Here is an 18,689-nt window from a genome sequence, read left to right on the forward strand (position 1 = left end):
GAAAGAGAAAGATATCACAATTAGTATCATAGATTATCAAGATTACGGATATACAAGTCCATCTAAAACATAGAATGGCGTTCTCTGTCTACTACATAACATTAGTAGCAAGACAGTTTAGTAAGGCTCATGCCTAAACTGACTCTGTTTTAATCCATTTGCATCCTAGGATTTTCTGTAGGATTCCATTGATGAAATAGGCAGAAACTGCAGTGACATTGAATGACTCACTTTGTTTACTCCCAAATCACTTAAGTTTAAAGTTTCTGCCTTTCTCTCCACTTAGATGACAATGACCTTATTCATCTTCTTGTGGGCATCTGGAACACCATCTTTTCACCTGTGTCAGGCTGTTGAGTTGGATCTTCTGGTACCGAGGAAGAGAATTTGGTGGTAGGGTTGAGTGTCAACTGTTAACAATTCTGGACAAAATTAAAGGTTGCTGAATCCCGAGAATTTTCTTCAGTGGACATCCAAAAAGAATCCAGGGTCAAAGTTGGGTTCAGCTTTTGTGATGGGTCCACGAAGCCTAGTCCAACACACTCTTAAGTGTTGGATCTAAGGGAAGAGTATCCCGGACTATCCGGTTCTATTCTTGGTAATTCTGTGGTAGCAATTGTGACATTTCCTTTTTCATCTGTGATTTGGGCTCCCTGCCCCATTTTGGTCTGCTTATTTTATCACAAAACCAACCTCTTCATTTCACAGATCTTTTGTACAGTTTTTTTCAATTTCTATTTTATTCCTTCTCTAATTTTTCTAATTATCATTCTTTCTCTTAATTTTGGGTTTACTTTGTCCTTATTTATTTATTTATTTATTTGAGAGATACAGCTACAGACTGTGTGAGGAAGAGACAGAAAGAAAGGTCTTCCATCTGCTGGTTCACTACCCAAATGGTCACCACTTTACCAGGCAACAAGCAGAGAGTTGGATCAGAAGAGGAGCAGCCAGGACTCAAACTAGCACCCATATGGGATTCTGGTTCTGCAGGCAGAGGCTTAGCCTATTGTACCACAGTGCCAGCCCCCTTGTGCTTGTTTTTTTTTTAAGTCCTTGATATACATTGTTAGATATTTTATTTGATCCCTTTCCAATTTTTTAATGTAGACACTTTCTGCAAAAAAACTATCCTCTTAACACTACATTTGCTGTATTCCATAAGTTTTCATATTTTGTGTTTTCATTTTCATTAATTTCAAGAAATTTTTTGATTTTACCTTTGATTATTTTATCATCCACTATTTATTCAGGAGCATATTTTTCAGTCTCCAGGAGTTTGCATATATTCTACAGCTTCTTTGTTGTTTATTCCCAGCTTCATTTCACTGTGATCTGAAAAGTTACATGATGTAATTTCAACTTTTTTGAATTTGTTGGGACTTGTCTTAAGCATAGTATATGATCTATCCAAAGAATGTTCCAGTCGGTGGTGAAAACAATGTGTGTTCTGTAGCTGTGGGATGAAATGTCTGTGCACAATGTTTAGTCCATTTGGTTTATAGTATAGACTAACGCTTTTTGTTTATTGGATGATTTTTTGGTCTGGTTTATCACTTTATCATTGATGAAAGTGCATTGTTGAAGTGTTCTTTTTTTATTAGAACTTATATTCTCCTTTACCTTAAATACCATTTGTTTCATAAAACCAGATGTCTTAGAATTGGATGCATATACATTTACTATAGCCACATCTTCTTATTGAATTGATTTTTTAATCATTACATAATGACCTTATTTGTCTCTTTCAATAGTTTTTGTCTTAAGATTTATTATGTATGATATCAGTATATATCAGTATATGTACTCCTGCTAGCTTTTCATTTCCATTTGCATGGAATACTTTTTCCCATCCTTTGACTTTTTTCTTTTACTTTGTGTGTATCATTATTGGTAAAGTATGTTTCTTATAGGTAGAATATAGCGGCGTCTTTGTCTTTTTTTTTAATCCATTCAGCCAGTCTGTATCTTTTAATTGGAGAATTTATTCCATTTAAATCCAAGATTATTATTCATAAGTAATGATTTGGTCCTACCATTTTCCCATAAATATTGCTATTGTATGTTTTAAATCTTCTTTGTTGCTTTGTAACATAAGGTTTGCTGTGTTCATATTCCTTCATGATGCTGATTGTCTTTCTCTGTTTCTGTATGTAGCATATCCTTCATTATCATTTGTAAGGCTAGCAAGGAGGTGAAAATTCTTTCATTTTTTTCTTGTATTGTACAGTCATTATTTCACCTTCATTTATGCATGAGAGCTTAACTGGGTAGAGTATTCTGAGTTGGCAGTTTTTCTTTTTCTTTTCTGGCCTGTAGTATTTCTATTGAGCAATCTGTTGTCAATCAGATGGGGATTCCTCTAAAGTTGATCTGGTGTTTTTGTCTTGAAAATTGTAGGATATCCTCTTTATGCTTTGCTTGTGAAAGTTTGACTACAATGTCATGGTGATGATTTTTTCTGATCATGTTATTTGATGTTCTATCTGCTTCTGTATTTGGATGTCCATATCTTTCTCCAAATTGTGGAAAATTTCTCCTATCCTTTTGTTGAATAGGTTTCCTAAGCCATTCTTTTTTCCTTACTTTCATGAATGCCTGAGTCATATTTGATCATTTGATGGCATCTCATAGACTGGAAACATTAGCTTTTCAACTTCAATGTGCTAATATAGACTTGGCCTTAATTTGTAAATTAAAAATGAATGTTTGAAAAGTAGACAGTAGAACAGTGGTAAGACACGAACCATTAAAACAATGCAAATGGAAAAACCCAAATGATTACATGAATACTTCGAGACTAATCTGGTGAAGTGAGTGAGTTTGGAACATGTTTGATATTGCATTTAAAACTGACATGTTGCTTCTTAAATGTTTAAATTTGAAGTTAAACGAGTTCCTCAAAGATTTCTAAATGAACTTAAAGCTTCATGAATAGAACAAATTGTTATTCCTGAGAATTTTGCTAAAGTGTCTAAAAATGCACAGTTAGAAACTATTTGCAAACTCTTTCTAAATAACTCAATTTTTGAAGTAGGCAAAATACCTCATCATTGTGGAGTAAGAAACTATTAATTCTTAGATATTAAAATCTTCCTTCATATGACAATCTTGTAATTGCTCTGCAGCAAATTTTAACATATTTGGGCCATTTTACTTAAAAATGACCTCAAACATGAGCTAATACTATATATTATTTCTACCTGAAAGCCACCAACCTGAAAGAAAAGGTAGTTTTCCTGAGTAGGTTCAGGAGAAAATGGCATTTAGTCTCCAAAATTGATTATAACTGGGAGACTGACTTCAGTCAAATGGAGCTGCTTTTGGCCAAATTACTAGCAAGTCCACTTGTAACTTTTCATGCTTGTGTGGAAAATAAACAGTATATTGTGGTAACCCTGGCAGAAAAGCTATTTTAAAAATCTCTGCATACAATAAAAATACTGTTAACTGAGATGGTTGTGTGTACATTTATGTAGCTGTGGTATCTAACTAAGAGTATATGAGTATGAGATTTTATGTCATCAAAAAGATAAAATACAGAAATGATAAATTAATCTATTCTATAAATTTTAGATTAGTTTTCATATTAAATACATCAAATTTAAAATGAAAAATTGCATAATTACATCATATTATATTTACCCTTCTATGTTTAATAAATTGTTTTCTAAGAATATATTATTTTATTAATAAATATTAAGTATGTTCAAACTAGTTTCATTTGCCTAGGGCCTCTGTGGATATTTTGAGTAAATGCAAATTAATTGAATCACTAAATCATTTTATTATCTTGGCTTAACTCTATTTCCTGCTATTTCTTATAATTATTAACATAATACATGGGAATAGAGTATAAAATTCCTTGTCATGGTCTCCTGTTAGATCAGCTACTGACACATAACAAGCTTTTTCGTAATATACGTGAACTGCATGTAATCAGCTACTTTCTTTCTTAAACAGTTAAAATGCCAGTACCTTGCTACATTAGTGTTTTTTGTATATGGAGTGATTTTGTTTCAAGTATTTCTAAAGACAGAAAATTGGATGCTAAATAGTTGTAATAATAGTGAATCTTCTGTCACATTAATACAGATCTACTTTCCAAAAGATGGAAAACAGTGCTAGAATATCGAGTATGAGGAAAACAGGGTGAGTTGCAACATATGCTTATAAGTCCAAGGTATTTCTGAAAGCTAGCATTTCTTATGTTTTTAAAGAATCCATTTGCATTATATTTAACAGTAGGCATTTGTAAAATATGGACATTTAGTGACTTATTAGTAGTGCCTCCAAATGAGTTTATAATCACTAAATGTAATAAATGTTAGCAATATAAACAATCCTTATACACATTGGATGTGTACACATAAACACACTATTACTGAAAGATATTGTAGTGGAATAAATTCTAAATCAATATTGCATGAGCAGGGCAGTTTGTGTGGCAAAATAAAGTTTCATTGTTAACTTTATATTGCTGACTATTAACAGATAAATGAGGTCATCATATAAAAGCTCATAAAAAGTCTTTCTGAACTAGGTAGAAATCTTACTTTTAAAAGGAGGGGGGAAGAAAAGAGAAAACAGGACCATCTGGTCCATCTTTGAATATTTTACTGCACTATAAGAACGATGTGATTGTGTCACTGTGTGGGTGTGTTATCCAATTATCAGTAATTTTAAATGTTACTGTTAAGCTAACAGTTATTAAACATTTACATAAGCTCTTTGATCTTCATAAACTGTTATAATTGGTTTTTCAAGTACTGTTTTAAGTAATTAAAGGAAAGGTGTTCATGGGCTCTATTTTTGATATGGGGATTTAATAGACAGATCAAGGAATTATATTATTGTGACTAGCTGCAGTAGGATATTTCCATGTGTTTTAAGTAGTAGCTTCAAGGGGAGAATTAGGAAACTTATAACATGCATATATTTATCAAGTAATTTCTAAAATAGTGTAAATATCATATTAGAATGAATCATAAATATGTTATGATTGTATAGGATCCAATTTAAACAATTATTAAAAAACCAATCTGAGCTTCATCTTGATATTTGGATCAAAGATGAAAAGTCCAATGGAGGATGGCCATATTTTCTCATCACACCTGGAAGAGTTCAAACTGTTACTCTCCTTGGAATCCAATGCTACTGAGAATGCAGAAATAAGATGAAGACAGGGGCCAATTGCTGCTGACAGGGTGAAGCCTTTATGAGCATTATGCTAACATGAAACAGAAACAGAACAGGGAGGAAAATTCCTTATCTCCTCCAGCTGTCTTTCCATCTATGATGGCATCTATGGGCAGAACCTATTGAAATGGTCAAATAATAACAGAAAATGCAATTTACAGAGTCCTAATTGGTGGTAAACTGACATATGTTTAGCAACCAGATTTTGGAACAAAATAAAAGGCCTTGATTTCCATAGCTTGCCTATTTTTAAAGTGTAAATATTTTCTACTTAGTTGATTTAAAGATATCATAATGAAAGAGTACAAATATATTATTCAGATGCAACTGAAGTAAATTATCTCAAATTATATAAAACAAGTAAAGTAATTAAATAGTGACATTTTTAATACTCAGTTCTTTAATATTTAGGTATAAGCCATTTAGTATTCAATTTAAATAATTTATCTTTAAATAATTTTTATTTAACAAGCTGTTAAAATTCCTGAAAATTTAATAGTTGGCTCTCTGTGCTGGTATGAATTGGCTGTAGTACACCACTGGATCCTAGCCCAACATCACAATGTGAGGAGAGAACAATCCATTTGGACCAAAACAAGAGCTTAAAAACAGGTGCTGTTCCTCCATTTTAGTTATTCAGCACTCATATGTACTTATTTGAACAACTTTGTGTTTCTCTCTACCACAAATAAACTTTTATACAAAAATATACTCACCCACATCCCAAAATGGGTAGACACAGAACTCCAACAATCTCTGTCTCCATCATTGGACAATGATACTCTGAGTCAATCACAGCTCTACTTGAAATAGGAAAGATTAAAGAACAAATTAAACATACACAACTTCCAACAATCTTTATATAAAATAAAAAAAGGAAACAGGGAGGAAAAAGGGGATAGTTAGTGTACACATATATAAATTTTTGCAACAAGAAGTCAGATATATCTACAACAATCATTTATTTTTGTAAATGACCATAAAATTGTAGTTGCTATTTGTAACTTGTTTCACTGGTCATTTCATTTTCACTAAAGTCTGCATCTCAATTGGTTGTGATTCTTTATCTGGTGAATCTTCAGTGGCATTTTCCCCCCCAGTAATTTTCCATTAACCTTATAATTGAATTTGAAAGTAATAAGCATCCTATATAATCTTCTGTATTTCAAAGTCATTGTGTACCAAAATGATAATTTTATCCATAATAAAGAGTGACATTTCTCCCCAATAGCATCTGCTTTGCCTATTCACCGACATTAATAAGATCAAAATGGTTAGGAGACAATCTCAACTTTGAAGTCAAGGCTGAAGTCGAGGATGAAAACATTGGTTGACAATGTTTGAAGCCATTGTTACGTCTTCTATAAAAGATTTTCTCTGCTGTAATTTAAATCCTAAACCAGTAGCACCCAAATGTCTGGTGAGGAATAAGAATTCTCTGAAGGGATTATTGCATGTAGTAGCAAAGACAGTCACTCCTCTTTCTTGATTCCTACACCTGTATCTTCTCATACTGAAGAGACAGCACCGTGTATAGGATGCTGATTTCGTAGATAATCTACTTTCTGTAAAATAGCTTCTCATATTTCAGGGCTCTTATTTTACGACTAACATAACTGAATCTTAGAAACTCCTTCAGGATGGTAGGTTATGTGGTAAGACCGGTGATTCTATGGGCAAGATCACTGCTGAATTTCTTTTGCAGTGAATTTAGTTCACGGGTAATGAGAAGCATTATGCAGAATATGCATAGTATAGAGCTTTCCATGAATTCACAGATAGCAATATTGATAAGGAAGACAAATTCATATCCAAAATGCATGGGTACCCCTTTGGTCCAGTAAACACAAAATCTATGTGAAAAAATTTTCTAACAAAGTAGACTCAATACTAAGTACTTTTACCACAAATGGAAAAGAAAATGAAGAATAAGAGGAAACTTTGGGAGGTGGTAGATATGTTTATGATATCAATACTTTCAGTGATCACTCATTTGAAAACATATCAAGTTGTATACATGAAATACCTATAGCTTTAAAACATTCTTAAAGAAAAACTATTTTAATTTTATTTGAAAGGCTAAGAGACATGGAGAGAGAATCAGACAGACACAGGTTTTCCATCCACTTGTTCACACCTTAAATGCCTACAACAGCTGAGGCTAGGCCAGGCCAAAGGCAGGAGCCAGGAACCAGAAGCCAGGACTTCAATTCATCCCCCACATGGGTAACATTGACCATGTACTTGAACCGTCATGTACTGCCTTCCAGTATGCACATATGCAGGAAGCTGGAATTAGAAATGGAGCTGGGACTTGAGCCCAGGCACTCCAGTATGGGATGTGGATGTCCCAGAATGTCTCACCTTCAGTGCCAACGCCTGTTCCTATTCAGCCTTTTGTGTGTCAACCATACCTCAATAAAGTGGTTAAAATAAAGGTAGCAGAAAAGGAAAAGTCCTTTTGCCTCTCATCTTGGCTTCTGAGTTTTCTCTACTTCCCCCTATTGGCAGGTAGTATATTTACAAAGAAAAACTGTAATTTGCAGATTCAAACCCCAGTGATGACACAAAAGTGGAGTGTAGAAGAGTGGATATGAGTTTGAGAATCTGGCATAAACAGATTTACCTACACAGTATTGAAATTCCACTTGAGTAAAAAGATACATTCATTTATGAAATAGACCCTGAGTGAACATTAGATTTTGTGTTGGATACTATGGATAAGTTAGAGGCAAAAACAAAATGTCTGGGTTCTCATGAAACTTTGCATTCCCATCTTAGGTATTAGTCATCTAATCACCTTGGTGTGTACAACTGCAACCTGACAGGAAAGTGGGCCTATGAAAAAGTTTTACAAATAATCTGGAAATGAGTAAAGAAATAGAAGAAATTCACTGAGCTTGGAGATGAAGGATTCGGCAAAGTTAACTAGATAAAGAAAAGGTGGTTGTGCTGGGAAAACATTGCTGGAAGGAACAACCTGTGCAAATGCCTTAGAATGAGAGTGAGTGTGGTCCGACTGAGAAGAGATAAAAGAGCTGAATTCTGGTCTGCAGAGGTTAAAAGTCAAATAATGGGGGATGAAACTTGCTGAGAAGGCCAAATTTAAATCTATAGTTTTTCAGTATTTTGGTTTATATAAGAGAGATACTGCAGGTTTTAAAATTGTATTTATTTAATCAACAACAGGAGTCACTGTGCACTTACTCCCCATGTAGGATCTTTGTCCTTAATGTGTTGTACTATGAGAATTAACGTAAAACTAGTATTCAAACAGTGCTTTATACTTTGTGTGTCTGAGTGGGTGCAAACTGTTGAAATCTTTACTTATTATATACTAAGTTGATCTTCTGTATATAAAGATAATTAAAAGTGAATCTTAATGAAGAATGGGATGGGAGAGGGAGTAGGAGATGGGATGGTTTGCGGGGGGAAAACCGCTATAATCCAAAAGTTGTACTTTTGAAATTTACATTTATTAAATAAAAGTTTTTTTTTTTTTAAAAAAAAAGAACAATCAACTGTAGCAGATGCCTGTGGACATAGAGCCTTTGTTTGACATAAACGCTTGCCTGTCTTCCTGTTGCCAAACGCCTCCTGCTGCTGCTACGACTCACATCAAATCCTTCATCTGAAGTGGTCCAGCGCAGCTTCTCAACAGGCAGCTTTTTTCCCTGCTGTTGGTGTGATTTGTCTCCCCTTCCCCTAGGTCTGTTTGGAAAACTATTTGTTATATGTGAAGCCTGGGGAAGTTGCATATTCCAGACTCATCAGTAATCACTGAACTTTATTCTTAGCCGTTATAACACTTATTCTTGGCTAGCGTTACTTTATTTAATGTAGTTTTTTTTTTAACTTTTATTTAATGAATATACGTTTCCAAAGTACGAATAATGGATTACTATGGCTTCCCCCCCATACCGTCCCTCCCACCCACAACCCTCCCCTTTCCCACTCCCTCTCCCCTTCCATTCACATCAAGATTCATTTTCGATTATCTTAATATACAGAAGATCAGCTTAGTATACATTAAGTAAGGATTTCAACAGTTTGCTCCCACACAGAAACATAAAGTGAAAAATAATAGATGATTTTCTTTAATGATGATGAAATCAGATCAGACCTATTGTCATGTTTAATCCCAGTGAGAGTCAAGTTGGGAGCTGATAGTTTCTTTTCTTTTCTTTTTTTTTTTTTTTTTTTACAGAGGATCAGTTTAGTATGCATTAAGTAAAGATTTCAACAGTTTGCACCCCCATAGAAACACAAAGTGAAGTATATTATTTGAGTACTCGTTATAGCATTAAATCTCAATGCACAGCACATTAAGGACAGAGATCCTACATGAGGAGTAAGTGCACAGTGACTCCTGTTGTTGACTTTACCAATTGACACTCCTGTCTATGGCATCAGTAATCTCCCTATGCTCCAGTCATGAGTTTCCAAGGCTATGGAAGCCCCTTGAGTTCTCCGACTCTTATCTTGTTTAGACAAGGTCATAGTCAGAGTGGAGGTTCTCTCCTCCCTTCAGAGAAAGGTACCTCCTTCTTTGAAGACCTGTTCTTTCCACTGAGATCTCACTCACAGAGATCTTTTGCCAGAGTGTCTTGGCTTTCCATGCCTGAAATACTCTCATGGGCTTTTCAGCCAGATCCGAATGCCTTTAGGGCTGATTCTGAGGCCAGAGTGCTATTTAGGGCATCTGCCATTCTATGAGTCTGCTGAGTATCTCACTTCCCATGTTGGATCACTCTCCCCTTTATTTATTCTATCGGTTAGTGTTAGCAGGTACTAGACTTGCTTATGTGCTCCCTTTGACTCTTAGTCCTTTCATTATGATCAATTGCGAACTGAAATTGATCACTTGGACTAGTGAGATGGCATTGGTACATGCCACCTTGATGGGATTAAATTGGAGTCCCCTGGTATGTTTCTAACTCTACCATTTGGGGCAAGTCAGCTTGAGCATGTCCCAAATTATATATCTCTTCCCTCTCTTATTCCTACTCTTATGTTTAACAGGGATCACATTTCAGTTAAATTTCAACACTTAAGAATAACTGTGTATTAATTACAGAATTAAACCAGTCATATTAAGTAGAACAGACAAAAAAACTACTAAGAGGGATAATGTATTAAGTTGTTCATTAACAGTCAGGGCTATGCTGATCAAGTCACCGTTTTCCATAGTGTCCCTTTCACTTCAACAGGTTTCCTTTTTGGTGTTCAGTCAGTTGTCACCGATCAGGGAGAACATATGGTATTTGTCCCTTTGGGACTGGCTTTTGTGTTCCAGGAGGAATCTGGAACACATCATGCTGAGTGAAATAAGCCAGTCCCAAAGGGACAAATACCATATTTAATGTAGTTTTTATAGTTCTCTTAACTAGAGTATGATCATTCAGGATGTGACATTGTCAATCTTTGTATCCTCAATTCTTGGTACAATAAATGTTGGATATTAAAAAAATTGTATTTATTTTATTCATCTTGCTTATTTGAAAGAGACAGTTATCTCCTATCTACTGGTTTTTCTCCCAAAAGTCTGCAACAGTCAGAACTGGGCCAAATCGAAGCCATGAGCAGGAAACTCTTAATGAATATTTTTAAATCTTGAGCATTGATTACCTCCCACACTCCGTCAGCACCTATTCTTGTCAAAGGACATCACCAGCTGGAGAATGGGACAGGAGGAAAGAGATGTAGGGCACTTATTTATCACTCCCTCCACATTTGGCAGTGGTTATGTCTTCTCATGATGATAATTCCTGCTGAGAATGATTATGTCTTCCATTCTGTGCTCCTTGGATCCTAGCATGGTTCTGTCTTCTCCTTTTTCCTGCAACTCAAGGGTGGTGATGAGTTTCCACCTTGGCCTGAAGAAAGTTGTTCCAATCTCCTTTGTTAATTTACTTTCTTCATTAACATCAGTGTATCTGAAGCATGAGTGTAATTAGTATGCTGCCTTCAAGGATACTCTCTGGTTCTACACTTCAGCTTTGCTTGAGCCCAAGAGTATAAAACATTTTCTTTCCCAAACCATTCCCTCACCATTCTTTTTGCCAAGCTGTAAATTAGGGCTTAGAAAATTGGTTCTGTCAAGCAGCTTTTAAACATTATGGGCCATAATCTATGGGACAGCTACTTGTGTCTCCCAAAAGAGCATGAAAACAGCTGTAGACAATGTGTACATGAGTGAGCAAGGCTATCTTCCAATACATCTTTATTTACCAAAACAGATACACAGGCCAAATTTGACCTACCAGCTATAGCCTGCCAAATTCTGCTATAAACCAAATAAGTTTTAAATTAAAGTATCCTTACATATGGATATTTACTTACTTTGGAAACATTATAAAACTATAGTGCTATAGTCTTTAATATTCATTTAAGTGCTCGGTTTTGACAAATGTGTATTACAGAATGAACCGTGTGGTAATTAGTATGTTAACAGAAAACTAATAGGGAAATCTATGCTTTAATGAGAAATTAGAAGTGAGATATTTAGAAAAATTTAATACATAAGTAGGATATTATTGCTAGCTCTAAAATATCTAGATTACTGGAGCCATAAATTAAGTGAATAACATGCAAAGTATATAACAAATTATAGTCAAATCTTCAGTTACCTATATAGAAATATTCATTTAATGAAATGTTTGTAGCAAATCTTCAGAGTTTGACACCTCAAAGTTCTTTTGGGTTGACATTACCCAACTGAAAGTGTTCATCAACTTAATGTGTAGAAAAAAAAAGCAATCTACTATATAAAAAATCTGAATTTTTTTTCAAAATAAAACATAAATTAACCTGGGAATTTGCTTTTTCAATTGCCATACCTCTTTGCCTTAATTTGGCAGCTCTCAAGAGTCTTGTGCAAATATCTCATGTCTTCCAATGAACAAATCCTAGTTTTTCCTCTTTTTATATGTAATGAACACATCCTGAGATTATAAATAGTATTTTTTAAAAGATTTATTTGAAAAACAGTTACAAAGAGGCAGAGGCAAGGAGAGAGAGAGAGAGGGAGAGAGAGAGAGAGGTCTTCAATCTGTTGGTTCACTCTTCAGATGGCCACAATGGCTGGAGCTACGCCGAACTGAAGCCAGGAGCCAGGAGCTTCTTTCCGGGTCTCTTGTGCAGGTGCAGGGGCCCAAGGACTTAGGCCATCCTCCACTGTTTCCCAGGCCATAACAGAGAGATGGATCAGAAGTGGAGCAGCTGGGACTCGAACCATTGTCCCCTAAATAGTTTTATTTTTTAAAAAAGAGTGAGCGGGCCGGCGCCGCAGCTCACTAGGCTAATCCTCTGCCTTGCGGCGCTGGCACACAGGGTTCTAGTCCCATTCGGGGCACCAGATTCTGTCCCGGTTGTCCCTCTTCCAGGCCAGCTCTCTGCTGTGGCATGGGAAGGCAGTGGAGGATGGCCCAAGTGCTTGGGCCCTGCACCTCATGGGAGACCAGGATAAGTACCTGGCTCCTGCCATCGGATCAGCGTGGTGCGCCAGCCGCAGAGCGCTGGCCGCGGCGGGCATTGGACGGTGAACCAACGGCAAAAGGAAGACCTTTCTCTCTGTCTCTCTCTCTCTCACTGTCCACTCTGCCTGTCAAAAAAATAAATAAATGAATAAATAAATTTAAAAAATAAAAAAATTAAAAAAAATTTAAAAAATAAAAAAGAATGAGCTAGTAGGGAGAAAACACAGTCACTATTACTAAAGTCTTTTTGTGACTCTCCAAAAATCTAGCTTTGACAAATAGCCACATGGCAGCTTGGAGCAATAACTTATAAAATTTGCTCTATAAAACCTATAGAAATATTTTAATAAATGCTGATGATCATATATAAATGCTAAACAAGTCACATGCAGATCAGAGGGAGCTATAAATATCACCTTAAATAAAGCAAGATGAAACAGCTTTTAATATTAAGGAATTGGAGCATATGGTCGTTTTGCAAAATCTGGAAATATCTCGCGTGGGTCTAGAGGATGATATTAAAAAGAAGGAAGCTCAAAAGGCAAGCTTCTCTCTCTGCGCCCTTGAATGTCTTTTCTGTGTTTGTGCAGTGAGGGGGGAGTGTTTTTTTTCTGGGTAAAACTATAATTCTATTCAAATTGAGGGCCATTTGTTTAATTAAATAAATTATTAAGGAAAATTGAAATCTTTGTTTTCTTTACAATTCTGCTTTCAATAAACCTTCCTCTCCACCCATACCACTTCAAGGAAGAATTTTGAGAGCACGGTAAAAATGTTGATTGAAACTCTGAATATAGTATTGAAAATATCCCTTGCAGTTAGACTCTCGCTTGAATACTATGGAAAATTGCACCAGTGACTTAAATTCTTCACTCTTTCTATCTGTACTTTCTTGGCTCTTGAACCTGCTAGTTTAGGCTACAAAATGAGTGTATATATATATATATATATATATAATCCTTGATCTTGGTTTGAACCATGTGACTTTCTTTGAATGACAGGATAAAGTGGATTTGATACCAGTTTCTGGCCCAGGCCTTAACGAAGCTAACTTGTTTGGGGTCGTTTTCTTGCACATCTGCCGTTGCCATTAGAACAGGGCTCATTGACATGACTAATTCTTGGAGGATGAGAGAAATCTGGAGCAAGTCCTACCTGGTTTACATCAATGAATGTCAGCTTATCTGCAGAAAATTGGCTAAGTAGATGCTCTTTTTTTGGCACTGTGTGTTGTGCTGTGTTTTTGCTGCTCTAGCTGATTTGTACAAGTTTAATGAAAGCTTCTTATTTGAGGCCATTCCACTGAGAAACAGTATGAGAGGGCAGAAAATTCAAAAGTAAGCTTTTCTTGATTAAAAAAAAGTTACTTCAAAGAAGAATGTATCAAAGTTATCTCAGGGTTAATATAACCCCATGGAATGAGGTTCTAAAAGCTCTTTGAATAGTTAATACTTTTTGGAAGTTCTTCCCTTCATTTTCAGCGGGTCTATTAAATAATGTTTCAGTTTATAACTTCTTTTGCCCTCACGAAATTTTAAGTCAGAATGACTGAAACTCTTATTTTAGAAATCATCCTCAACTTGTGAAAAAGAACATTTTGATAAAGATACTTAAGTTTATTTTCAAGAATCTACATAAATGTCTGTGAAGTTAGTTAAAAACTGATGCCCAATTTAGAAAATATTTATCGAATTCCTTCATTCATCTTTATTTCATTTAGCCTTCTTTTACAAAATATATCTGTATGAGTACATTCAATTATCAGAATGAGATTGAATCTTCTATTCAAACAAAGTAAATAAATAATATAATCAATAAATTATCAAAAAATAAAATATTCTTCTGGTATGAGGAGCTTTTACTTTGGCATCCTTCTAGAAGGAAATTTTCAGCTTTATACACACAAACATAATAATTATTTAGAAGAACCTAACTTTAATTTGAAAAGTGATAGCAATCATAGCTAATATTATTTCATCACACCCGTATTTTCCAAATGTTATGCTAAGTATTTTATATGTATTTGCATAATTACATCTCATCACACCTTTAAAATCATGTGCACTATTTATTTTTAGGTCATTATTTCAACATACATTTTAACTGTGGAGAATTTAAGGCATGGAAAGAGAAAGTGTGTTGTTCAAACGCACAGGTCATTAGTGCAGGAAACTTTTTTTGAGCTATGAGTTCTGAATCAGGACTAAATACTTTGAACCCCTATGCCACCTATTAAACAGAATGTGTCTCAGTATCTGGAAGGGCTGTTGTTGAATACATGACCATGCATGGCTGTTACATATAAGGGCATGGAAATCAAGTACAATTGTTCTGTATAATACAATCTGTTAGAAATTTAAATTATTAGAAAACTGATGTGGGAGTTGGGCCAACAGGAAGCCAGTGATGTTAGTTTTTATTTTATTTTTCAAAGAACAGTATAGAACATTTTTGTGGTGTCATATCTGGAGAGATTTACAAAGGAACTAGTTAAATGTGTACTTAGGATATCAGGGTTATGGTATGTGTAATATCAAATCTTCTGTCTCTCCTAGAAAATGTTCAATAAAAACCCATCTGCCTCTCAAACTATTGTGGAGTGTGAGGATAAAAGGCATTCTAATATTCTTTTAATGAGGCTAAAGCCTAGACAAAATAATCAAACCAATATATTTAGAAAATAATGATGTAGCTGTGGCTAAAGATGTGTTTATTGTATAAAAAAGATCCTTGGAGCATGAATGGCTGTTTAAAATCTCAGGAAATTCTATATTTCTCTTGAACTTTTTCTCTATTTCATGATTTTTTCTTTTTTTTCTTGTTTGTTTAACTTTTATTTAATGAATATAAATTTCCAAAGTACAGTTTATGGATTACAATGGCTTCCCCCCCATAACGTCCCTCCCACCCGCAACCCTCCATTTCCCACTCCCTCTCCCCTTCCATTCACATCAAGATTCATTTTCATTTCTCTTTATATACAGAAGATCAGTTTAGCATACATTAAGTAAATATTTCAACAGTTTGCTCCCACACAGAAACATAAAGTGAAAAATACTGTTTGAGTACTAGTTATAGCATTAAATCACAATGTACAGCACATTAAGGACAGAGATCCTACAAGAGGAGTAAGTGCACAGTGACTCCTCTGTTGACTTAACAAATTGACACTCTTGTTTATGGCATCAGTAATCAACCTAGGCTCTTGTCATGAGCTGCCAAGGCTAAGGAAGCCCCCTGAGTTCACCGACTCTGATCATAATTAGACAAGGCCATGGTCAAAGTGGAAGTCCTCTCCTCCCTTCAGAGAAAGGTACCTCCTTCTTTGATGACCCATTCTTTCCACTGAGATCTCACTCGCGGAGATCTTTCATTTAGGTTTTAGGTTTTTCTTTTTCTCCCCCCCCCCCCCCCGAGTGTCTTGGCTTTCCATGCCTGAAATACTCTCATGGGCTTTTTAGCCAGATCTGTATGCCTAAAGGGCTGATTCTGAGGCCAGAGTGCTGTTTAGGACATCTGCCATTCTATGAGTCTGCTGTGTATCTCACTTCCCATGTTGGATTGTTCTCTCCCTTTTTTATTCTATCAGCTAGTATTTGCAGACACTATTCTTGTTCATATGATCCCTTTGGTTCTTAGTCCTATCATTACGTTCAATTGTGAACAGAAATTGATCACTGGGACTAGTGATATGGCATTGGTACATGCCACCTCGATGGGATTGAATTACCGTTTGAGGTAAGTCAGCTTGAGCATGTCCCGAATTGCACATCTCTTCCCTCTCTTATTCCCACTCTTATATTTAACAGCGATCACTTTTCAGTTAAGTTTCAACACTTGAGAATAACTGTGTATTGATTACAGTATTCAACCAAAACTGTTAAGTAGAACAAACAAAAATAATACTAAGAGGGATAACATAATAAGCTGCTCATCAACAGTCAGGGTGAGGGCTGATCAAGTCACCGTTTCTCATAGTGTTCATTTCACTTTAACAGGTTTCCTTTTTGGTGGTCAGTTAGTTGTCACCTATCAAGGAGAACAAGTGGTATTTGTCCCTTTGGGATTGGCTTATTTCACTCAACATAATGATTTCCAAATTCCTAACAGGGATCACTTTTCAGTTAAAATTTAAACACCTAAGAATAATTGTGTGTTAATTACAAGTTTAACCAATGGTACTAGAACAAAAAAAATACTAAAATGGATAAAGTATTACATTGTACATCAACTGTCAGGACAAGAGCTGATCAAGTCACTGTTTCTCATAGTGCCCATTTCACTTCAACAAGTTTCCCCTTTGGTGTTCAGTTGTCGCCGATCAGGGAGAACATATGATATTTGTCCCTTTGCAACTGGCTTATTTCACTCAGCATGATGTTTTCCAAATTCCTGCATCTTGTTGCAAATGACCGGGTTTCGTTGTTTTTGACTGCTGTATAGTATTCTATAGAGTACATGTCCCATAATTTCTTTATCCAGTCTACTGTTGATGGGCATTTGGGTTGGTTCCAGGTCTTAGCTATTGTGAATAGAGCTGCAATAAACATTAATGTGCAGACAGCTTGTTTGTTTGCCAATTTCATTTCCTTTGGGTAAATTCCAAGGAGTGGGATGGCTGGGTCGAACTGTAGGGTTATATTCAGGTTTCTGAGGAATCTCCAGACTAACTTCCATAGTGGCTTAAGCAGTTTGCATTCCCACCAACAGTGGGTTAGTGTCCCTTTTTCCCCACATCCTCTCCAGCATCTATTGTTGGTAGATTTCTGAATGTGAGCCATTTTAACTGGGGTGAGGTGGAACCTCATTGTGGTTTTGAGTTGCATTTCCCTGATTGCTAGTGATCTTGAACATTTTTTCATGTGCCTGTTGGCCATTTGGATTTCCTCTTTTGAAAAATGTCTATTGAGGTCTTTGGCCCATCTCTTAAGTGGGTTGTTTGTTTTGATGTTGTGGAGGTTCCTGATTTCTTTGTAGATTCTGGTTATCAACCCTTTATCAGTTGCATAGTTTGCAAACATATTTTTCCGTTCTGTTGGTTGCCTCTTCACTTTCCTGACTGTTTCTTTTGCAGTACAGAAACTTCTCAATTTGATGCAATCCCAAATGTTAATTTTTGCTTTGACTGCCTGTGCTTCTGGGGTATTTTCCATTAAGTCATTGCTGGTACCTATATCTTGAAGGGTTTTTCCAATGCTCTCTAATAATTTGATGGTGTCAGGTCGTAGATTTAAATCTTTAATCCATGTTGAGTGAATTTTTGGGTAAGGTGAAAGGTAGGGGTCTTGCTTCATGCTTCTGCACATGGAAATCCAATTTTCCCAGCACCATTTATTGAATAGACTGTCCTTGCTCCAGGAATTAGTTTTAGATCCTTGATCAAATATAAGTTGGCTGTAGATGTTTGGATTGATTTCTGGTGTTTCAATTCTGTTCCATTGGTCTATCCATCTGTTTCTGTACCAGTACCATGCTGTTTTGATAACAACTGCCCTGTAGTATGTCCTGAAATCTGGTATTGTGATGCCTCCAGCTTTGTTTTTGTTGTACAAGATTGCTTTATCTATTCGAGGTCTCCTGTGTCTCCATATGAATTTCAGCATCATTTTTTCCAGATCTGAGAAGAAGGTCTTCGGTATCTTGATTGGTATTGCATTGAATCTATAAATTGCTTTTGGGAGAACGGACATTTTGATGATTTTGATTCTTCCAATCCATGAGCATGGAAGATTTTTCCATTTCTTGGTATCCTCTTCTATTTCTTTCTTTAAGGTTTTGTAATTCTCATCGTAGAGATCCTTAACATCCTTGGTTAAATTTATTCCAAGGTATTTGATTGTTTTTGTAGCTATTGTGAATGGGAGATGGATTCACTGCTGAATTCTACCAGACATTTAAAGAAGAACTGACTCCAATTCTTCTCAAACTATTCAGAACAATCGAAAAAGAGGGAGTCCTCCCAAATTCTTTCTATGAAGCTAGCATCACCTTAATTCCTAAGCCGGAAAAAGA

This window comes from Oryctolagus cuniculus, chromosome 2 (assembly GCF_051225735.1).
Source record: "Oryctolagus cuniculus isolate XC-2025 breed Fujian yellow rabbit chromosome 2, ASM5122573v1, whole genome shotgun sequence".
NCBI lineage: Eukaryota > Metazoa > Chordata > Mammalia > Lagomorpha > Leporidae > Oryctolagus > Oryctolagus cuniculus.